Source organism: Musca vetustissima, unplaced genomic scaffold (genome assembly GCF_032173495.1).
Source record: "Musca vetustissima isolate MV318-11 ecotype Yass unplaced genomic scaffold, APGP_CSIRO_Mvet_v1 utg19436, whole genome shotgun sequence".
NCBI classification, from domain to species: Eukaryota; Metazoa; Arthropoda; class Insecta; order Diptera; family Muscidae; genus Musca; species Musca vetustissima.
This window is the reverse complement of record NW_026884542.1, coordinates 167,326-191,660: the sequence shown is the minus strand read 5'-3', so window position 1 is coordinate 191,660 and position 24,335 is coordinate 167,326. Positions and strand designations below refer to the sequence as shown.

The 24,335-nt window shown below is 32.9% G+C and overlaps 1 long non-coding RNA gene across 1 annotated transcript in view; it reads left to right on the top strand.

Annotated features, from left to right (window-relative positions):
* Window positions 1–14,792: 14,792 nt before the first annotated feature.
* Window positions 14,793–24,335, top strand: part of LOC133331511 (uncharacterized) — an 81,198-nt gene continuing 71,655 nt past the window's right edge. The window contains exon 1 of the long non-coding RNA XR_009754387.1: window positions 14,793–14,860. This is a non-coding gene — a long non-coding RNA (uncharacterized LOC133331511). The remainder of the gene's footprint in view (window positions 14,861–24,335) is intronic.

The following is a 24,335-nucleotide window of genomic DNA, read 5'->3' as shown; positions in this document are numbered from 1 at the left end:
TTTTTAATTTGACTTTTGTGAAATATGGTTTTTTTTACACCAACATAAAATAATATAATGATTCATTATTTTAGATGCTATAAAAATTGATCGGGCTTAAAGTTTTTCTTTTAGTATTTTAAAGTTTTAAATAAAATGTATTTCTTTTTTCGTTTCAGGTATGTGCAACTATCATCAAAAGGATGTTGGGTAATGTATTTCTTTGTTTTATTGTTCAGATTGACGAAATGTTCCTCTAGATATATATTTTTTTCCGTTGTATTATTATTTTCTTTGATGGTGCTTGGCTTTTGTTCAAACCCCAAAAAATAGTTGGTAGACAAACAAATGCTAGAAATATTCCAAAAGTTGGCCTATTTTTCCTCTTTTCTGTTCCCTTATTTTTGTTTTCTATTTTACAAATAACTTCTTGAGCTAAATACAAAGTGCTTTCTTTTCCATAATGGCCGCATACTTAAGTGTCATAATTCCTTCTGTTTTTGCCAGCGAAGTGAAGAACTGCCATCGTCAACATCTTCTAGCTATGGGCATGGGGGGTGTTTTTTTCTTTCTTCCTCTAAATAACTTTCAATTGCAGATAGAAACGAAATGAAATCTTGAGAAGTTTTAGAAAGTTGTTCACTTGTTTTTCTCACAGCAGAATTATGTTAAAAAACATGGAAACTCTTACTTTCGATGTGGCGGTTTACTGGCGGAGATGAGTTTCCTCCATTGTTTCGACTGAGTCAGTCAACACTTTAATGAATGTAAATCACTTGGGCACCCATCCGGTAAACAGGCAATGCAGTAGCAGCACCAACAACAACAGCAGCAGGCAATACCTGCTTGTAAGCCCTGTAATGTTCAAGTGTCGTGCTGAACAACGGAAAACTCCAGCATATAACATTATTACTATTACCGTTGGCGGCTATTATTCAAAATTGAAAATAATAAGAAAAAAATGAAACATTAAGAAGCGTTCTCCTTCTTCAGTACGCCAGCGCCAATATAAAATTGTTGTGCATCATCGCTCATTCCATGCGGGTTCTCCCCTTCTAAGCGTCATTAATTCATCATTAGCACAGAACAAATCTAGAATAACTTGGAGCTTAATTTTCTATGTATGCAGACACACACACATGTATCGTATAGTATACAGTTAACTGACAATTACATACACGCTCACTAATACAAACACTTGGCTTAAAAGACTTTTAGTAAATAACTGTTCACGAATGCATTTAGAAGTTTCTTCGAAAGTATTTAAAGATGAATATCTGAAATTGTTTTTTAAATGACTGCGTAGCACGCAGTTATACGACAACAAAAGTCCCCAACGACAAACACATACATACATACGTACATGTGTGTGCACTCACTCACATCCAATGTACTAAATAGAAAATAAACATTCACCGAAACAATGCATAAAAATGTTCATTTTCAAATAAATTTTGTAAATAACAAAATAGATGGAGAACAATAAATACAACAACAACAATAAGTTGAACAATTATCGCAATCATCATCATTATTGTCGTCATTATAAAAGCATGGAAATTGTATGTATGTATGTAAGTATATGAAATACAAGCACACACAAATGCATACACGCCTATTTGTTGTTGTTGCAACAATTATATTCAGTTTACACGATTATTTGAGAACATTTTCGTACATATGTGTGAGTTGTAATGAAATTCCACAACAACAGCCACAACAAGAACAACAAAATGCATAATAGTATTTACTAAATATGAACGAACTGACAATTGTTAAACAATTAACGGAAAATTATTCTAAAAGCATCACTAAGTGACTAAATAGAGTACAGTTATGTACAATGAAATGGAATTCGGGCGAAATAAAGGGAAATTAAAAATATATATATATATATATATTTAAGAAAAAAAAGTGATACGCTTATCTCTGGGATGAATAAAAACTTGATATTTTGGATATAATATTTGTCTCTATTAAAATATTCTTAAAAAAAAGTTATGGAACATTTTTCGGCTAAGGGGATGCTTTAGTCATTGGCTCCTATTACATGTGTGGTCGTGTTTTTATACCGTACACAACTGTTTTGTGTGGTTCCAAAAGTCCACGTTTCGTATATACCGATTGTCATAAATAGAGAAGCTTAATCGATTTACTTATATGTAACAATCGGTAACGATATGTGAGTTCGAAGTTCTGACCAAAAGGCAACGATATATATTTAGGAAGTCAAATGCGACAACCATTTGTATCAATTCCGGCGACTAGAAGCCCGAACTCGTTTAAATTTTTAATTTGTTCCGGAAATAATATGCACGTATGTTTTAAGATAACACTGTGATACATTTTTCAACTTGAAAATCTTGAACCAATCGATACCGCCAATATTTGAAACCTTATGATGGTGAAACATAAACCCTATGTGGGTTTTATGTTATTAGCTAAGGTTTTTGTTTAAACCTTTGGATTTTTAAACAAAACGCAATGCTTATCACGTAAACTACTCGAAACATTGATTTTTCATTCTTCAACATTGTTTCCCCGTAATAAGATCTACCAATTTTATTTCGAGAATCAAAAAAAAAAAAAACATCATACTCAAAAATACACATCTGTCAAAAAAAAAATAATAATAAAAAATAAAATAAATAATAATAATAAATATTATAAAATTCTTAAGTACTGTGTCGATAAAAAAACCTCAATATTTTAAACTGATATACTCTCTGGAATTCGTGGGAATATGATTAGGAAATATTATTTTTCTCAACTTTCGTCAAGAATTTGATTAAGCGAAACTTAATGGCATGATAATTACATTGAGATTTCACGGAACTTGTTGTTAACATCAAAGCGAAATTGTATATTAAACAAAAACAACAACAAAACAATTTATTTTTTGTTAAGAATTTTTAAATGAATAGAAATTTTATGATAGCATTCTTATATTGTGTGTGTGTTTTTTTCCTTAAGCCACAATTTAGAAATACGGCTTGACTTCTTACCTGAAGGAATTATTTGGATGGCAGAATAAAAAATAAATAAAATACAGAACAAAAAAGAACGATAAACGTTGAATACCGTTACAATTGTGTGCATAAAACTTACACACACATATGTTTTGTCTGTATGTATAATGTAATTGGGTATGTTTAGGCCCCTGTGTCTGACGTAGGCAATTCTGTGTGTGCCACTTCAGAGAGCAAAGTTCAAATGGGCCACTTAAAACTCTATGATACTTGAGTCTGTATTTTGTATTCCTCAGTCTCATTTTGTGTGTCCCTCTATGCGGATGGTGGTGGTGGTAGTGCAGCTGCTACTGCTGTTAGTCCGCACATTCATTCATCTATCCATCCATCCACCCATTCCAACCGCGTCTTTGTTGCTTTCATTACAGCCTATCTAGCGGATAGATGTTTTGGTAGATAATAGTGCATAACGCTAGTCTTCATGTGATTCTTGGCCCCTCTGCCCGCACGCCATCGTACATACACAGCTTCTGGCATACTTAGACATAATCTTTGTTTTGTATCTGACATTTTTAAGGCATTGCATGAATACAGAATGGTCCAGCTTGGTGCAGACAGGCAAATACATTCGTATAAAACGGGAATAAAAGGCTCCTGAACTTCAACAAATTTAATGCCACTACAATCTTCATAGGTATCACATGCTGCAATATGAGTGGGGGATTGAATTTGAGGGGCCTTTATTACAATTGAAATATTGAAATCTATTGGACAACATTCAAGAGGAATTATAATTATGTCTTTCTTGCCTTGTGATCATAACGTGGTTCACAAATTCTCCATTACGCTGCCACGCCACGCTAGGAGAAGCAAGCCGAACTATTGCCTACTGCTGTGGTGTTCGCCTTCTAAAAACATTTATTTGCCAAAAGTGTTGTTTGAAAATGTCTTTCAAATATGTATGTACTGAAGGAGCAGAACATAAAGGAACGTTTTTCGCTATGTTTGTGTTTGTGAGTTTTTTTTTAATTTTTCCTCAAAATGAATTTTGAAAGTTTTGCCCACACATTTAAGGTGTACTCACGATTCACGACAATTCCTTTATTTTACATTCGATTCAATGCAACTTGAAAGTACTTTACGAAAGCTGGCAGTGGCAACAAGCACCACGGCCGACAACAACAATACCATCATCATAAACAAACATTTAAGACAAAAGAATGGTTGTAGAAAAATAATAATACTGAACTCTAAAGAGGTAGAGGAAAAGGAAGAACCGACTAAAACTATTCCAACAAAATACCAAAAAAAAAAAAAAAAAACGCACTTCATGACAAAAAGTCGTGACTGCCTTGGAGGCTGAGACAATCAAAGCATAATGCTTGCAATATCTGCCCATTTGGCGTAGTAAACGATTGCAAGTCAACGTGTTACACTCAAAGAAAAAATTAATAGATTGTATAATTTATAGGAATATATAAGCGTACTTTTTAATTTTTTCAAAATAATTTCAACAAACTGATTTGTAATTGTGGTACAGTGGATTGTTTATGCAAAAAAATCATAGGCTCCATCTCCTAATTAATGCAATATCTAGGTGGTTGACCTGGCTAAAAAAGGGATTTACCAATTAAAATGCTTAGCATTTACATTTTCTGCAGCGCTTTAAAATTATATACGAATCCACTTTACTGGAACAATTTTCTCTTCTATCCAAATTCAAAAGACATTACCATTTGAGTTATTTATATGATTTTTTATCGTCAAGTGAAAGACGTAAACTCCAAACCAATTTTTTTTTTCATTGCCTAAAAAAGCAAAGAGAAGCAAAATTATGTGAGCAAAACTTTTCCCATTCTCATTATCATTTCTTATAATATCTTCCATTATGTCAAATAGTGTCAAACAGCAAGATATTCAGGGTATAAGATTTAAATTTTCCATATGTACATACATACGTACAGCACGACATCGACAGAACCTTAAATTGGCCGGTAGATTTGAATGTAAATGGTAAATCTTAATGGAAAACCGAAAATGTGTGTTGCTGTGGCAAATGTAGTTATGTGATATTTAACGCACATGTTAGCATGTGACGCATATACATATAGGTACTTATAAGATGTATATGCCAAAGATGGAATATATATATATATATAATATTCTTGTTAATATTAAGAAAATAATATCCATCGGATCAGAGAAAGAACGGAATAAAATTATAAAAATGTGCAATTATTTTAAGGCACTCACTCTCCCATCTCTGTTCCATGTCAAGCCAGAATTCTAATTCCTCAAAAGTTGACTACATTTCCCAGATTTTGTCATTAGATTTTCTTTGTATTGCGTTCGTTTAAATTAAGTATCTGCAATTGCAAATGATTTCGAAAGACTAACATTTCCCTGGAACGTGTTGTAAGCACAGATTACAAGATCTTTCATGGGAAATATTTGGGGGTTTCTTTTGAATACTCTAAACAGTATTCAATATGCAGACATACGAGAAAGCATATTGTATTTCTCCAAAGAGAATTTCAGCGTTTAAGTTGACTACCATAGAATGTGCGGTGGCAACCATTAGCTGATGCGAAAAAAGATTATTGCTTTATTATTTCACCATGTAATTTTTGTAATGATCCACCATCATGTATGTATTTAACCACTACTTCATTCACTGTTAATAACACCAAATTTTCGGCATATATCTTTCAAAATTATAATATTTTCAGCTTGTTACTAAATTGAAGAAATATTTAAATTTTCCTAACATAAAAATTGTTATACTCACTCCCTGTTGGACGGCTATTATTTTGGTCTCTTATTATGGCCTTTATTATAAATACTCCTTGGTGATTTTTGTTGTATTCGTTCCTGCCCCTTTTTCCCGGACGATAAAACGCTGCACACTAACCTCGTTTTCTAATGAAGAATATCTGCATCTAAATTCATTTAAATTTTTCAGTAACATGCGAAAACTTAATTACTCCCGGAAGTTGTCCGCTGGCGGCCCATGGCGGCAGCAAAACCAACAAAATAAAGGAGTTCTTTAACAGCAACGACAACCACACATACAAAACATCACTGTGGCAAAGTACAACCCGAAATTATGTTTGCTTACGATAACCCATTAAATACGTGTGGCGGTGAACCAGAAATGTTGCCATTACACATACACACATGTATAGAATCAGATATGCAGGTGTGCTAGTGAGTATATTAGGTTGTTTGGAAGTTGTAAAAAAGAAACTCGAAACATAGGTTAGGTTAAAGGATGTACGGCTGTCATTTGCAGTCGTTCACTCGGAGACATTTGTCCATTCTGGGTACCGGAAAAGAAAGGAGTAAAGGAAGGTGGAAAAAGGGGGATAGAGGAAGTTTAAAGAGTGTAGAAAGTTGGTTATTTTAGCCATGTCTGAATTTTAACAATGCTAAGTATCTTCTTGGGGTCTAATTCGGAGAAGAAGACTGGATTATTAATTTCATATTTACCAAATTGTCTGTGTCTTCTGCTACTTAGCGATGGACACCTACAGAGTGTGCGGTCAATTGTTTTTAGATCTTCCTCATCCTCACATAGATGTTAATAATGCACTCCGTTAATTTCCCATTTGGAAATGAGAGATCTAATCCTACAGTGACCTGCTATGATACCCCCATGATTTTAATCTCCCTCTTACTATGAGACAGCAGGGAAGTAAATCTACGGCGAGAGAATTCTGGCCAGATGGTTTTTGAAACCCTGCATCCAGGTTCCATCTGTTATCGACTACATATTCGTATGAGCTACTGGGATCATACGAATTTTGCCAATGAAGTAGCCAATATGAGGTTGTTCAGATGCCTTGAAGTTGTGGGGTGAAGAACAGTTCTATGAAAGTAAATTTATATTTTTTCCATCTGGCTCAATGTGCTCAATATATCACCCTTTCTTAAATTCATTTTCTTTTCAACTCAACTCAATAACACCAACTCCAAAGCCGTGTTATAAACCTATTCAAAAGTGCGTGTTTTTAATTCTTTCTTGAGAACCTCCAGTTTTAGGTAACTATCTGAGAAACCTTGATATTATTTACAGTTCTAAATAAATGCATATAGACATCTGTCACTTAAGATATAGTTTTGAAGTGTATTTTACAGTTTATAATGCTGTTTTCTTGCACAACCCAGTTTTTGTGTTTGTTAGCACACAAGTGATGCACAGGTGTAAGTGTATTGCAAATAAACGCTCAACTGGAACGTGCAGTTTATCTTTAATTACAACGTGTGAAAATTATTATATATATATATATATATATATATATATATTCTCTCTCTAATATATATAGTTACGAGTATATATAGGAACTCTGTTTGCTCAAATACCTACAAAACCAAATGACCTCATTTCTGTTGTGGAAAAGAGTGTGTGTATGTGTTTCCCCTTAAAATGTGTGAGTGTGTGTCTGTGTTTGCCTTTAAAAAACAACAAAATTAGCAACAGCAAATTGTTATAACAAAGCAACATACGCCGACACACGTGTTTTTGTTGCTGCTGTTGTTGCTCTACAGCATAGTTCCTTAAAACACACACACACATACACACTATGAATTGTGTTTTCCTTAATATCGCCTCCCGCCGCCAACAACTCGATAGCGGTAATTTTTTCCCTGCTTGGTTCAAATGTGTTGGTATTTTGTTTTTCATTGTTATGACCAGACCAAACGTGAGCCTTTTGAAAAAAAAACGGGGAAGATCTAGGAATTGTAGATAAGTTTGTTAGAAAGTATAGACACAGATATGTACGAGTATGTGTATTAAAGTTCTCTGAATATTCATATTTGTAGTTTGTCTGTAGTTTTTCTTGTTTCTATGCATAACAATCATGTTATTGTTGACATATACATATGTATGTAACACACTCACACATATTCACTAAATTATAGTCAGATATGTAGTATAGCTTTAGCAAATGTTTGTTAACTATAAAAATGCCATAAATACACCTTTTTATGAGACACGTAAGTGTAATCGTCTACCAACACATGGAAAAAATACTTTTGTTTTCGAAAATGTTTTCACATCGTCAGGTGTAGATGTGTGTAAGTATTCATGTGGTTGATCTAATCCACAAACATTCAAAATGCTTAAAAACACACACATAGAGTTATATGCACAGCAGCACCATTTATGTCATTGGTTTAAAAAAAAACTATTCAAGGTATTATCTAAAAGTTTTTCTTCACTCATTTACACACCTAATTCCAGGAGAACGGTGTTACTCTACAGTCTGTGTTCTGGGAACGTTAAACTCAGATCGAAAATAGGGGTATAGTTTATTCAATACTACCTACTCAGTTATGTGTTCTAAGTAATATCGATAATTAGTCCTACACAAATTTGTAATCAAATTGACAGTATTTCGTAATATTGAAATTTTGAAGGAGCAGGACACACCATTTTGTATCTGCCGAATAGTCAGGCTGAATCTCAGTTTCTTTGTTTTTATAAAAAAACAACTATTTATTAGTGGGGAATGTATGACATTGTCCGCCGACACACCTCCATAAATATGTTTGTGTATATTCTGTATAACGACATTAACCCCTTCTAAAATATTTGTAAGGACCGGGCCACATTTTGCCTCTGTATTGGAGACAAATATAGTATTAATTCCCATACAATGATACCGCTCAACTTTAATAAATTTTCGACAACAACTTGTGGAGCATTGAAGGTCGATTTTTCTCAAGGGTACATTTTTTTCTTACTCATATCCTAATCTACTCTAGAAACCTTTAATTTTTTTAAGGTATAGGTTTTTTCTCAGTGGTTAAATGTCCGACGAAAGTAGCGTCGTTGTTTTAATTGCTTTATACCAAAAGAAAAATAAGGTAGTTTCTGACTTCCACGAGTCACCTTGATGGTTCCATGTTGTCTAGGTCTACAGAAATTTGTAGAGGGGTTGGAGAACACCTAAATAAAATTAATATAAACAATATTTAAAAATGCTGAATCCATTCTAAAGGTTTGACGAAATTGCTATAATTATTTTAGATAGATTATCATTTAAACATTGATTTTAAAATATATTATTTTAAAGTACACATAATTTTAAGATCCTACATATTCCCATTTTAAAATGAATTACAGCGCCTTATTTGGATCGTACAAATGTACGACGGTTATTGATCTGCATAGGTAATAAATTAAAACAAAATATATATACGGAAATTATTTATAATTTTATGCAATTATCGGTTAAAATACCTCAAGAACAATTCCTCAAAATTTGATCCAAATATATCCATTATTGAAAATTGTAATGCATTTTTATTCAAAAAAGGTACAAATGTACCCGGTTATTGATCGTAGGGTTAAGATGACAGGTCTAAAGCTGGTATTGTAGCATAAAATAGTACGATAGCATTGTTGGTCTCAGTTACGATCCCACACACTCTTAATTTAGTTCTGTACCACATTGATTTACGCTAACGTATTGTTTGGTTAGAGTCACATTTTCGATGTAGTATTTTTCATATTAGGTTATTTATGGGTCCCCTTTTTTTCATTCAATTGCATATCTCCTAAAATTGCTTACAATGATATTAAACTTTCTTACATAAAATTCTTCCCAATTTCACATTCTTCCTAATAGACCGACTATATTGCTTGCCTTCCTCATACGGTTCCGTAGATAATTGTGTATGCTAATGGGGAGGGGAGCTTTAGAACAAGTGTTGGATTACTTATTCAGGTGTCATAAAACAGTTTGTCTTACACTTTGGTGACAAATTGCTTGTTTCTAAAACACACCTAGTTTTTATCCATTAAATCGCACTTAATTATTTATATCCTTTAACTTGTATATGTGTGTGTTTGTGAGTGTGCGTATGTAGATAACACACACACACACCAATGCGTTTAAGGCGAGTGGACAAAAGATTAAAAGTTAACATGGTTTCATTCCATGATGGGGGAGGTGTATTCTTGAGGCAACCTATAAATGCAACCATGATGCATATAAAATGAATATGACAGCAACAAAGCACAGGACTACCACACACACACGCTTGCAACTCATCGTGTCACACACATTTATGGCAGACAGACTTCATACTTCCATTAACGTGAATACTTTTGCCACACTTTATTGCTGATGCATGCATAGGTAGGTGGTGGTTAGCTGGCTGGCTGGCGGGTTGGTTACCTTTAACATTTATAGCACATCTACTTTTTTTGTAACTTTTCTTTCCAACAGAAGTGCATTGGAGGTAAAAGTGGGAATATGCTCCCGACTTCTTTTGCAGCGAGGGGAGATGTACACATCCATGCATTTTTTAGCGATAAGAAACGTATTTCGTGTTTAAGGATGTCTTCGCAGCCACTGATTGTGTTCCATAGATGTTGCTTGGCGTTTGTGAAACTTTCTTGCTGGCTTCTTTCGAATATGTTCCGAAGATTGAAACGAATTTCAATTTTGATCACGTTTTCAAGGGGAAGCGAATTGCATTTACTTCCTCAGTTTTCAAACCAAGTACAACAGTGCTACACGAAAAGGTAATAATTGTACTTTCCATAAAAAAGAAAACATTTTCTTTATTATCAATAATATTATCGAAATTGTTACAAATTTAGAGCAATTATTTTTGTGTGTTATCAAGGACATTATAAATCCTTGGAGAAGTTATGGCATTTAAATAACAACAATCAAAAGTTTATTGTAAATAACATTTTCGAAAAAGGACTCCGTTGTGCATAACAGGTGAACAGGGTTCTAGCGAATTTTACACAATAAGCACACGATGACAACACGATTTTAAACAAATGTATATTTTTTGTTCATTATATTTGCACTCATCTGTGTTTTTTCCACCATCTCCCCGTGCATCTCCTTCCGCAATAAGCAATCATCAATTAAATTTTACCAATATTGCCAACAAGCTATACAATGAACTATATTTTGTTTGTGTGTGTGTATGCTATTGTTGTTTACAATAGGCTTAAAGGTTATGTAACTTGTATTTAGTTACAACAACAAATTATTCTAATAACAAATTCGCATGCAACATTGCACTTTGCTTTCCTTGCAATAGCGGCTAACTTATTTTAATTTCCCTCGGGGTCAAAACAAATATTAGAGAGAAAGGACACATTTAACTGCAGTTCCGCTTGAATTGCAGCAATGGAGGAAAGAAAAATAAACAAAAAATATATAGGAAATTTTATTTGAATGTTTTCTCTCTGTTATTGCTTTATATTTGGTTTGCCATTTTGTCTCATTGGTGTGCTAAAAGCCCTATGAAATGGACCATGTAGGTCTCCGGTAGATATCAAAATGTTCAGGGTTGTTCCTACCAATTAATATTTTGATAAAAATACTAAAACTTTACTTTACTTATAAAACGTTTGAAATGTTCTCTACAAAATTATTTTCGGAACTGTTTCCAGTTATAGGTTTTCAATTAAATTAAATAACACTTTAGAGATACCTTAAGAGTGCTTGTATTTATACATAACATTGCTCCGGCTCACTTCAGTTACCGTTTTGTGGAACACATGATTTCGTGGGATATTTATAATATATCTCTCGAAGAGACTAGTATATCTGCTAATAACCTGATTTAGATCACATTTTTGATGGTTACGCTAGGGACTCCAGACGTTGTAGCAACAAAAATACACAAACTAATTTAACGACCAATTTCTGTTTACATTTTTTTTTTCAAATTTAGGAAGGTGGTAGCGCAAATTAGATGCTTTCAAAGTGAATTTGTAGGCAGGTGAATGTTTTTCAAGTTTTCTAGATACGCCTGACTGATTGTTCGGTTATTTCTCTTTTTAGATCATAGTCATGTAGATTATTCGCTGATCTAATATGTTGCCGTTCTCACGACGATATTCTGTCTGACGTGATTATAACATAAATTTGTTCAACAATTTGACGTTGTTGACGATATAAAAGCCCTTCGATAAAGTTCGCTCTAATTTTAAGGTCGCCAGTATTCCGTTTCGCTTATAGATTGATTATGAGCTTTCGGATATTTGGTTCGAAAGTCTTCCCTCAGATACTCTGAGTTGGACACTTCGAATATTAGTAAAATATTTGCAAAATATATTGAATGAACAAGGGGCAAACTGTCGCCAAAAAAAGTCTTACTTTTGTAGAGTCTACATTCGTTAATAAAACTATCGGCTACAATTTGCTGCAAAAGTAGTCTATCCCACAAAAATTACAAACTTTTCCAATCACCCTATCAACCATTTTGCCACAATTCACAATTCTATCAGACCCAAGTACTAACTTCCCTAAACGTTAAGCATATACGTGTGTGTATTTTCGTTTTGTTTGTTCTTTGTTCTTAGCATTTATTGATTTCGGATTTCGAATCCATTTATCATTAATGTACCAATACACATTTCAATAACTATCGTTTTTTAGTAGTTTGCACATTGCATTGCATTTTTGTTTTGTATTTTTTTCTCCGTATTTTTTGTTTTGTTATACATTTATCGCTCATTCATTTGTAGATGCATTCTATCGTTAGGGCTCATTGAATCGTAGCGATGATATTCTGTTTTACTGCAGACAACAATAAACGTAACAAGAACAAGGCAACATGTAAACAATTATTTAACACCATTTAACAGCGTCAATAGTTAAAAAAGCACGAATTATTATTTGCTATTTTGGGTTAGTTTTAATGCCCATTTTTTTTAGTTTTAGTTACACTTTAACTGAAGATGTGGTCATAACAAAACTTTGATGAAATTCCATAACCCTAAAAGCCTTCAGATCCGTCGCACAAAACAACTAAAAGCTCACTCATCGACAAATTGATTATAAAACGTTCTTAACCTCCGCGCTTAGGTCAAATTCCTATTTTACGGAGATTGGATGTGCCATAACTACAACAATAACAACAATGATGATAGTTACATACCAACATGTATAGGACGAGTGTATGTTCAATAACGATGATGACTAACAAACATAAAAGGTCAATAGAGTTACAACGCCACCAATATTGAATAGAAAGGCAAAGGCACGACCATAGCATGAAATGTTTTATGGTAAACAATTTCTTGTTGTTGTTTTTTCTCATTGCCTTGGGTCAATTGGTCTTAATTGGAAAGTACATATGAGAGGCGGATCAGCATCATTGTATACCATAGATATAGACCCAAATACACAATCATCTTTTGTACATATGAATATGGAAAGATACTTGAAAAAACTGAACAAAATCAAGCAATCGGAATTAAGTTGTATTTTTTTGTATTTGTTTTCATCTGCATCTTTTTCTTGGATAATCGCAGTAGATGGGAACCAACGAATTTATTAAGAACAAATTATGTAATATAATAATATTAAATAAAAAAGAAAAGAAAAAGGTTTTAGATATTTTGAATATCCTATTCATCGTGAGGGGTAAAAAAGATCGATCTGACCAACTTTTTCATTTATTTAAAATAATTCCATTTATTTAAAAGCATTATTCCACCCATTGTTCAGCGTAAAAGTGTCAGTTTGTACAGAAATATTTTCTTGTTTGTTTGTATATAGAAAATTCCCCCGTCCCTTTTATAAAAACGTTTAACAATTCATATTTTTTTAATAATTTTAATTATGAAGCTTTTTTTAATGATGCAAGATTGCTCTTTTTGCTTGGCAAATATAACCTATGCTCATTAAACAATTATTAATTTCATCAGGCTATGTTAAATAATACGTAACTGATACATATATAATATTTATTTTGTAAACATATCAGTTATGCAAAAAAAAACGAATAAAATATAATAAAACATATTAACGAGATCATATTAAGTTATTCTATTCATTCTGGCTTTGAAAGCTAATATTTTGTATTTATAAAATAAATTTGTTGCATGTAATTATCGCGCAATGTATATGGAAAACAAAAAAGGCCCCCGGCAGCTGCTAATCTGTTATGGACAAACATCAATGTTAAAAATATAGTTAACCCTTTTTGGGAGTTTTACAACATATTTTCAATATTAATTTTTTATTGTATCAAGTATTAAGTACGAGTATATATATTTTTTTGTAATATATTGTTCTTCCCCAACAATCAATTTAATAAAGTTCCCCTTGTTGACATTTCGTAATCGGCAACATTGCCTGGCACTCCTTTTACCTGTCAGTCATAACAATTCAACATCAAATACTCATAACGCCAATAAAGTCCTCATTGTAGGGAAACTTTATTATCTGTTGTTGCAGTTGCTGCGGCCCGGCACTATTTTTTATGACCATAGTTACATGTTTTATGAGTGCATCTCTTTTTATTACTGAATATTATAACGGGACAGACGCTCGCTGGTCTGTTGGTTGGTCGGTCGGTCGGTCGGTCAATTGTAAACTAACGAGTTTATTACTCTTAGCGTACATCAATTTTAAAATGGCTTTTCAATTGCACTTACCATGGGCCAATAGACATGACATTCTACAGCAATAGTTTCAGGCTCGGAATGAGAGCATAGCTGCAGTCAATATATTGCACAACAAACACCAGCGACTGTTGTTGCGACAACGCATCTCCACTTCGAGGCAAGTCGGAGTCGCATGCAATTGCTTTAAATTAAAGTAAATTAATATTTATAGAATAAGCGTAGGGTGGTGGCGATGGTGCGTTTTTGCTTGCTCTGGTATGCTATGAGCTTTGTGATTTCTGCAGATTGCAGCAACAATTTCTCTACCCTCAATTGTTGTTGTTGTTGTCGTAGTTTGTATGGCCAGTTAATATTAATAAATTTTATTTATTTGTTGATGTTGTTGCTTTTTGTTTGTTTCTCTTTCACTTGATAATAATTTCACTTTCTTTTTTTCACTTAATGTACTTTTCAGATAACTTGCAGATGTCACCACATTGGTTTTTATTACATTGAAAAAAATATTTATATTTTACATGTAAGTATGGGCAACATCATTCATCACTTGATAAAAGTTTAATTTTAATATAGGAAAAAACCCATAGCATTCATTTATATGCCGACATATGTATACGGATACGTAAAGGATTGTCATAAAATTTACATGCATTTGGCATAAAGGGTGCTCATGAATTGGAGGGACACACAGTAAACAGGTGTATTCTATATTTCAAAATATTTGTTGGAGTGCCCTGACCAAGAACATGGTCAGAATGATAATAGACGTCCGGCTGACTATTGCCAAGAATTAATTAAAATATTTTTGTTACTTTTGATTTTTCATAAATCGCACATGATTCTTGTTAATATAATAGAGTTTTCGAAGATAAAAGACGTCTCAAAATGTCTGTTATTTGACAATTTTGATTCTCAGAGTTAAAATCCTTCATCGCTTTAACCAAAGCTTCATATAGGCCTACAACTCGATCTGAGTTATTTTGCTAATCTTAGTCGCATTTTCCAACAGGTTTGCTAGTTGTTTCAAATAAGAACACACCTTCTATAAAAACCCTTAAATTTGTTATTGTCCGCATTCCAATTTTATAACAAAAAAAATTCGAACCTTTATCCATCTTAAAGTCATGTTTCAATTTTTAAAACGGCTATGGTTTTTATGTCATACCATTTTTGGTGACCCACCAAAATATATAAGTTCCAAGGTTTTACTATCATATGTCTTTCATTCAATACAAATACGATTCGTTGCTCGTTGAACTGCATTAGTTTCTGTTCTAGCCTGCAGGTTATCATTTTTGTCTTCACGACCAAAGTTATTTTGTATTGACACTTTCTATTTAGTTCCTTCTGTAACAAATACCAACACCCTTTGTTATGGATCTCATCCATAAAGGGGTAGTAGATATGTATATTTATATATCTGTGTATGGTTGTGAAATATGTGGACTGTGGCAATGCATCAGCATAACTTTCATTATTAATTTTTCTCCTTTGGCAAAAAGTCATCATAACTTTTTCATCATTTATCACATGTTCCGCTGGTCGGGAACTATCCACCTACACATTCATTTAAATGCTTTGGCATTCGTATTCGGTTATACCGTTTTTTTGTCGCTGCCATTATAACCGTAGTTGTGCCATCCTTAATGGGTGAGGTCCTAAAGCTTGTTCTGTTGCGCAGCTAAAGTTGTAAAAAATGTTTTATCTGCTTGTGTTGGATGTTTGTTTTTCTAGGTGATGGGGTTCGTCGGTTGATTCAGTAAATACATAAATCTAGCCTTATGGCATTTGTCAGCAGTAACAAACGGCAGCAACGGAGTATAGCAGTCAACTTTTTTATAGCGTATTTTCTTTAATTGCTCGAATGCAAATGTGGATGTTCATATTTAGGGCCGAAATATTACCACCTGCCATTTGGCATATGAACTGGGCGCAACACTTGTAATCCTCCGGCAATTTGTCCCCTTAGTATTTATTTATTGCAATAGCAGTAGCAACAACAGTAAAACTACATTGCATCATGTTGTAAGTTGGAATATTTTAACCAAAAAAAACTTACAGACACTCTCATCCCTTGGGGTTTCAAAAAAATGTGAAAAATTAATTTGTTAACGTCCTTGGCATGTATGTGTATATATATTTGTGGATGGTTTATTTCACTTTCTTTCTCCCAATTTGCATTAAAAATTTCATGGCTAAAATGCGATGTACTTGTAAAATTCGGTTTGAAAATTTTGTTCATGTTACCCATCATCCCATGTGGCGACAAATGTTTGATTTGACACCGGTTACAAATTTTTGATTGAATTATGAACTTTATTCGTTTACATTTTTGTTTTTCATGGCACTTTTTGTAGTTGTCAAAAATATGCTGGATTGTTTATTAAATTGTCATATCCAGATTGCTATGATAGCTCAACTAACTATTGGTTTTGTTGTTGTTGTGATCCAGTTGATTCAAATGCATTTTTGGTGACATTTCATCAGAAAATAAATATTTATGGCGGGAGATTAATTGAAACATATCGAGACTATGGGATTTAAATTGAATTTATTTATTTATTTATGTGTGGGTGTATTAAAATCCGGTGAGAAATGGCGAAAAGCTGCTAAAAAAGAATTATCGTAAAAATAGCAAATATTTGAGATATTTGTAGGAGATCCAATAATAGATATAAGCATGAACATTTTTATACAGTATATGAGGCAATGACATTTCGTGCAAGATCCTTACATAAGTAAAAATGGAGTTGCGAATTTTCTCGACATTCATGACATCATTTAGAAGTGAAAATGTTTGTTATTGTGGTATTCAAAGACCAAATTGCCAAAAAACACACACACACAATAGGTCAGTTACTTGTTTGCTTTTAAAATAAAAATATTTACAATAATTATAATATGTATAATAGTTCATTGTATAATGTAATGTTGCCCATTTTGCAATTATTTTCAAATTACACGCACTCACACACTCCATTCATGTAAAGGCCAACACATCTCTGTATAATTATTTTTTGGTATTTTTTTTTTCGCATTTCAAATGCCGCTTTTCATAATAAATAAAAAATTCATATTTCTGGAGTTTAATGTATGCAAATGAAAAATGTAATTTGCTAAATTGTATTTTTTTTTTGCAATGAATTTGTGTCGAACATTGCAGCAGACCAAAGTTCTGTGAATGTTATTGCCATATTACCATATTTAGTTTTTCGTTATGAAATGCAGTTGAAGGTATGTGTCCGTACTACGTTGGTGTTTGGACCAACCAGCAGTGGCAGTATCTAAAATTTTTATGTTCGTCATGGGTTTCAAGAAAACGGAGGCAAACAACATAACATAAAAAATAATAACTGGACATAAATTCAAAAGTGATAACAAGAAAAACACTATTGGGCGCAGGAGAGAATAAACAATTTAAAATGCGCATAATTTGCGTAAATATGTTAGTGGCGCTAGATTGAAATGGTCTCTAACAAATAGTTATGAAACTATGTTGACTTTTATCTTTCCGCCTTTTTTGCACAAACTGTATTTAAAAAGGTGTGCTAAGTAAATTTTGGGTAAATACAAAATCATTGGATGGTGAATGGTTTTGGCATACAATGTCTGATTGGATTAAAGACAACTAGTGAAACATATACGACTGTAATATTTTTTTACGATAAATATGTTTACTAAGGTGTTCTTTATAAAGATTATTTGTATAATGGTGCTTATCTGTGTCATCCACAAAACAGTAAATAAAAACAAAAATGGATTTGCACCAAAATGACAATTAAGGTTCTCTTTTGTGTGTGTGCGATAATTGTACCTAAAGAAACATTTTGCAACAGCCACAGCCTTGGTGTATGTTTACTCTAGGTTTGTTTTTGCTGCTGTTTTAGTTTGGCTTTACAGGATACCCACAACAACAGGCTTCCTTATTGACACACAACATTACATTTAAAAAATGACTAAAGTTTTGATTTCATTTCTAAATTTTTTGCTTGGTTTAGGGTTTTTGGGATTTCTGTTTGTTTTTCTATTTAATCAGAGATTCATATTGCATATTTATATTTAGGTAATATACATATGTGAATAAGTTTACTCTGCAAATGTAGCACATTTGTTGTCAAAATACATACATACATATATTTATTTATGATATTTTAATTACCCTAATCGAAAGTAATGTCAAAGTACTCCTAATTGGTACATTGTTATATTCTGCTTCTTTTCTGTGAATCAATATTTGTTTACTTAATGTGACAAATAGCAATTAAATAACGAATATTGCAATTTTCAGAATGTTTGCGTATTGCAAGATATTACATTACGATAATGTACATTATTGAGGACTGGCCACAAGGTTTGCATGCATGATGCTCACTAGTTTTGTTTAACATATAATTCCATTCCGCATTGGGTTTTTTTATCCAAAGTTCAGTTCAATCCAAATATGCTTATTAATGTATATTTTCCCATGTAAAAATAGATTTGTTTCTGTTTCGCCTATCGCCATAGTATTAGTCACATATTTCGACTTGTTCCGAACTTCTTTTTACCAAAAATATCCTGACTTTTTTCGGTCAGTGTATGCAAATAAAAGTGAATGGATGACAATTTTGAAAATATTTTTTATGTTTATCTTTTTATAATTGTGTGTGTAAAAAATTTGACAGACACCAACAGCCCATGGGACCTATTTTATACCCATAATTCATAAACCAACGATTTTATGCTATTTTGATATTAAATACTGCTAAGAAATGAAATGAATGATTTTTCTTTTTTAATCAGTTATTTTGGATTCATTTTATTTGATTTTTTGATCTACAAAACGCGCTCAAAAATTAATTTGATTGATTCAACTTTTAAAAAATTTGACCGCCAGTAAAAATTCAGTAGGGTGGATCCTATTGAATATTTTTTACTTTTTTCTTGCAGAATCGTAAACAGCGTCTTCGGAACCCTTATATGTCATATTTTGTTTATTTCATATTTATAGGTCGGGATAAACATAATATTCTTAGTGCTTAAAAATAGGTTTACAGAGTCGTAACATACCATAGTTGGGAAACAACGAAGCTCAACGTGTTCTAAGATAACATCTACAATCCTTTGCTCAAAATCCGAGAATGACTCAGATTACTGTATACTATGGATGCTTATAATTCACAATTGCAAACCATACTAAGCAGTCCTTGTCCAGCGCTATTTTTGCTTCCTAAACTAGAACGAAGGCATAGGAGATAGAACCTACATAGTAGGAGAAGCGGATTCAATTCACATACGAGATTAAAAAAGAGATTAAAAAATTCCAGATTCATTTTAATATAACTTGGATGTTGAAGGAAGATATTGGATCTATAATATTTTACGTGGAGACTACGGAGATTTATACTTAGAAATTTTAGTAATTCATCTCAACTCACTTGGGTTGATTGCAACAAAGCGGACTCACATGATACTTTATGGCTTGAGTTTCAACTATATATTTGGGATTAATGCAATAAGCTACTCCACATCACTGTTCAGATTAATGACAAATTTCAATTCCATATGCAAATCTAACGACAACAACATTTTCAAATAATTTCCGACCAATTGTAATGATCATTGTGCAATAACAAAAACATCACAATATGACTCCCTGACTGACATAACAACAAATATCCGTCAACCATCATAACCAGGTTGGTGGTTGATAATTATCGACATTAAATAAATCCTTACATGCCACCGAACAATTGGCAATCAGTCTGTTCGTCAGTCTGTCGGTCCGTTGGTCAACACATTGGCTAACATTGGCCAATTTATTAATTATTTTGTACAACTGTGTCGCATGGTAATCAAAATATATGTCACATGTGTGTGTGGTACGTCTGTGTGCGTGTGTATTACATAAAGTTTTGCAAAGGGTATTTGACAAACGAACGGAAGGACGTATAAATATGTGGACATAAATCCTCAAATTAATGACTGAGGAAGTTTTACGAATGGTATTGAGTCGATATGATTGTGATTGCTGTTGTCGTAAAGTTGTTGTAATTTTATATGTGATTCTTGCTGGTTGCCTGTGTATGTTGTTGTTGTTGTGTGTGTTTGTATGTTTTATCATACACAAATAATATAAAATATTAACTATGTGCCACAAAAATCAGAGCTTACTTGCAGTAAGCTAATCTTCTTTGCCGGCCTGAAGAGGGGCCATGCCATGCCAGTGTCCGACCAAAGTCCATGACACAACAGTCATTCGCATACATTTTGTATTCTGTTGTGGTCTGCAGCGCCAATAAACGCCAGTGCTTGGCTAGAAAATAAATTATAAATTCTTAATGCGGCAGTTAGCAACGGTTATTAGTGGATATTTACCATAAATAAAGCATAGAAATGAATATGGGCGGCCGGTCGGCCAGCCGGTTGGTTAGTTTGCCGGTCCGTCGGTCGATCTGTCTGACTGTACGGATTCGTACAAAAACAACAGTACCTCCCGGTGGCTTATGCACCACTTTGTGTACATGATTTTGTGTTATAACCAACGGTAATAAAAGCTTATCTAAATACGTCATAAAACACACAGGAAAGTGGCCAACATAATCATAACAGTCAATACCGAACGAGAATAGAAGAAGAAGAGAAATGTAATTCCTTTGTGAAGTGGATATTGTTGTAGAGAAGCAATATTTCATGGTCTAAAATGTGTAGTAGGACTGTTGAGAAGATATTAAACGTGAAATGATTTTACGTTAAATAAAAAATATATATTTTTGTTGAAGTACGGCTAAAAAATGTTTAAATAAATAAAGCCAAAAACCTACGCTAAGCAATTCCCTAATTTTAAAATTCTGAATTTCTTGCAATTGCCTTAGTAAGAAAAAGTTGGCGATAAAAAGAAATTAAGAGAGGAAATTTTCAAATTTTAAAATTGGTAGTGAAAAGTCAATTTAAATCACATGCATATTAACTGCATAAAATATTCTGAAATCATATAAAAGATTTTAGAAAATTCGATGTATATTCATAACGAATCCAGAAAACAGGAAATTTTAGATCTATACACAAAGTATGAGAACATTTCAAATCCAGTGTAACATAGGTTTTTTTATTGTTTTATTGAGTTATTTTTCTTTCATTGTAAATTTTTATCAATTTCGACCAGAATATAATGGACTCAGTCCTTGAGTATCCAAATTTTCTTTTCAGACTGAAAGAAATTAGAAACTTAGGCTGGGAATTTTCCCATCCCTTATCAGTACCTTGGTCGCAGTCATGTGTCTTTAGTGAACATTCTCCTACTACAGTTGTAGGTACTTCCGATAAACATTAGCATTTTACCTATTTCCGAATATCCAGTTTTCTCGAAATACTGTATATTACGAACTGCGTTGAAATCCTACGCTGGTAAAGTATTTCCTACTGAACTGTATCAAATTAAAAATTAATAAACGTCACAGAATTGTACAACTTTTCATTTATATTGGACTATTTCGATAAGCCATGCAGATTTTTTCATAAAAAAATATATTCTAATGGCAAATATCGGTTGAGAGATTATCTATATTCTTGCTAGGGAAGCGATGAGAATAGGGTTGGTGTTTTTATGTTTTATAATTTATTTTGCAACATTAATGTGTGATGTTTCCATTCGACATTAGTTTTTTTGATTTCTTACCAATACGAATTATATTACTTTCTAATTTTCTCCGAAATAGAAATACAGCAAGCATTTCATTCTCATTTTGGCAACACCTACAAAATCGTATGTGCATATATACTCGTATTTATTATTTATAATATGCTTAGCCGACCGAACACAAATGCGTGTTCAAACTACCTACCTATACACGTTAGAATAAATATGTATGGTTATTAGCTAAATTAAAACACTTATTGCCCACAGGTATAGCCACTTAATGTGTTATCGGGCATGGAACCATATTAGGGCCCTTTTAATAAATAAATCACACGCAATGGCCAAATAAAAAATTCCAGATACGTTTAGATGATAGACAGCGCTTATTTCTGGTGGTTGCTTTTAGGTCCCATAAATTTAAGCCAAAATAAACGAACATACCACATTTAGACCAAATTTATATGTACACACGCATGGGAAGAAAAACGAATTATAAATCACACAGACACACACACACACAAAGCGACATCCTCATTCTCATAGAATGATGACCTTATGAATGCTTTATGAGTTACACGAGCGGTTTTATCCAAAAATGTTCACAGTTTCATATGTCACGTGCATTTGTTGTGCGTGAATTTTTATTAAAAACCACTCCGATGGATATTTCTGCATAATGATATTTGTTGGCGATACCACAATAACAATTACAACAACCTCAATATAAATTAGTTACAATTTTTTTTAAAAATATATATATTTTTTGACAACGAAACACCAATGGTAACAATCAAAACCTGGTGTTCGACAACAACAACAGCAACGATAACAATAGATAAATAAATATAATAACTACAATAATTTGCAACACATGCTATTTTCGAGTAATTAAAATAAATTTATTATCATTTCCTTAAACCAATACCACCACATACACAACAATGGATATGCCAGCAAAACAGCACCAACAACAGCAACCACAAAATATTGTACGAAAATAAATAATTATATCTAACTAGACGACAGACTTTATTTTATTCATTGTCTGTCTGTCTGTTTTTTTTTTTTTTAATACTAGATTTGCTAGTCTTGACATTATTTAGGTAGCAGTCGGTCAATGACATTTTGGACAATATGTCTGAACAGATGTGTGTTTTTCTTGGTGCCAAGTTTTTGCCACGACAAATACACACTCTCCCTCTCTCTCTCACACACACACAAAAGACAATCATATTGCAATAATTGTAATAATGCGATTATTACGTCTTTTGCAAAACTTTGATTATTTTCTGCACGACATTTTTTTGGTTTTTGCAAAAAAAGAAACTGTTTTGAATATTAAATGAGCTTCTGGGAAAATATCAATAAGACACACATTTTCTCAAGGCAAAATGACAAAAAAGAAAACTTTTGCACACTTCTTAGAATCGTTTGTTCTATGCCAAGAAAAGACTAAGCAAGTCTAAATCACACATTGCGAATAGGGAGCTTACTATTTATATTTTAAGCTGTGAACATTTTGTAAAAGTATATTTTAACTTAAATACATTATTAGTTTGCCTTCCTTTTGAAAATTCCGTTCATTTATCTTCCGATGGAATATGGTCTCTTACGGCAGGAATGATATAAACATATGCAGTATCCGATTATATTTCCCGACTCCCGATTACTGCAACGCACAAATGTGGAAATTCCACGGGAATTTTATTTCAGCAAAAGTGCAATGTTGGAGCGTATATAATTGTTGTGTGATGGTCTATCAGGCGGCGATAAATTATTGTTACCAACAAATATTTCATTGCATACGTGGTGATGCCTGTGGCGCATACCCCAAATGAATATATTGAACATGTCACTTGGACGATTCTGTTGCTACACATTTTTGCTGTGTGAAGCATGCAAATGTCATACGGAAGCAGAAAAGAATTTTCTTGCAAAACAACGACAAAAAATGGAGTTCACAATTCAATTAATGTTGCACAAAATTTATTTTAAGACTTTCTATGCAAATTCATAAACTTCTATATTCCGTCCGCCAGCCACCCATTCCTCACTTACCCCGTTTGGTAAAGTCATTCACTTGAATATGGTGTGGATCTTTAATGAAATCTATGCTGCATTTCGTGGTGTTTTAAAATGCCCTTTTATGTGTTTCATAAAATATTTTCATGACAACATAAATCTTGCAGCTTTTCTGCTCTTAAGCATGGCGAAAATAAATGCGGACGGACATAAGGACAGAGTATTTAAGGAGGAATATACACGACTTTATGCCGGATTTTCTCAATGTAAATAAGTTGGTGTTAGTGTGTGGGTATGGGTGTGTGTGTGTCTGTATTTGTGCAATAAATTAAAAATGAAAATATCTTTCGCCAAA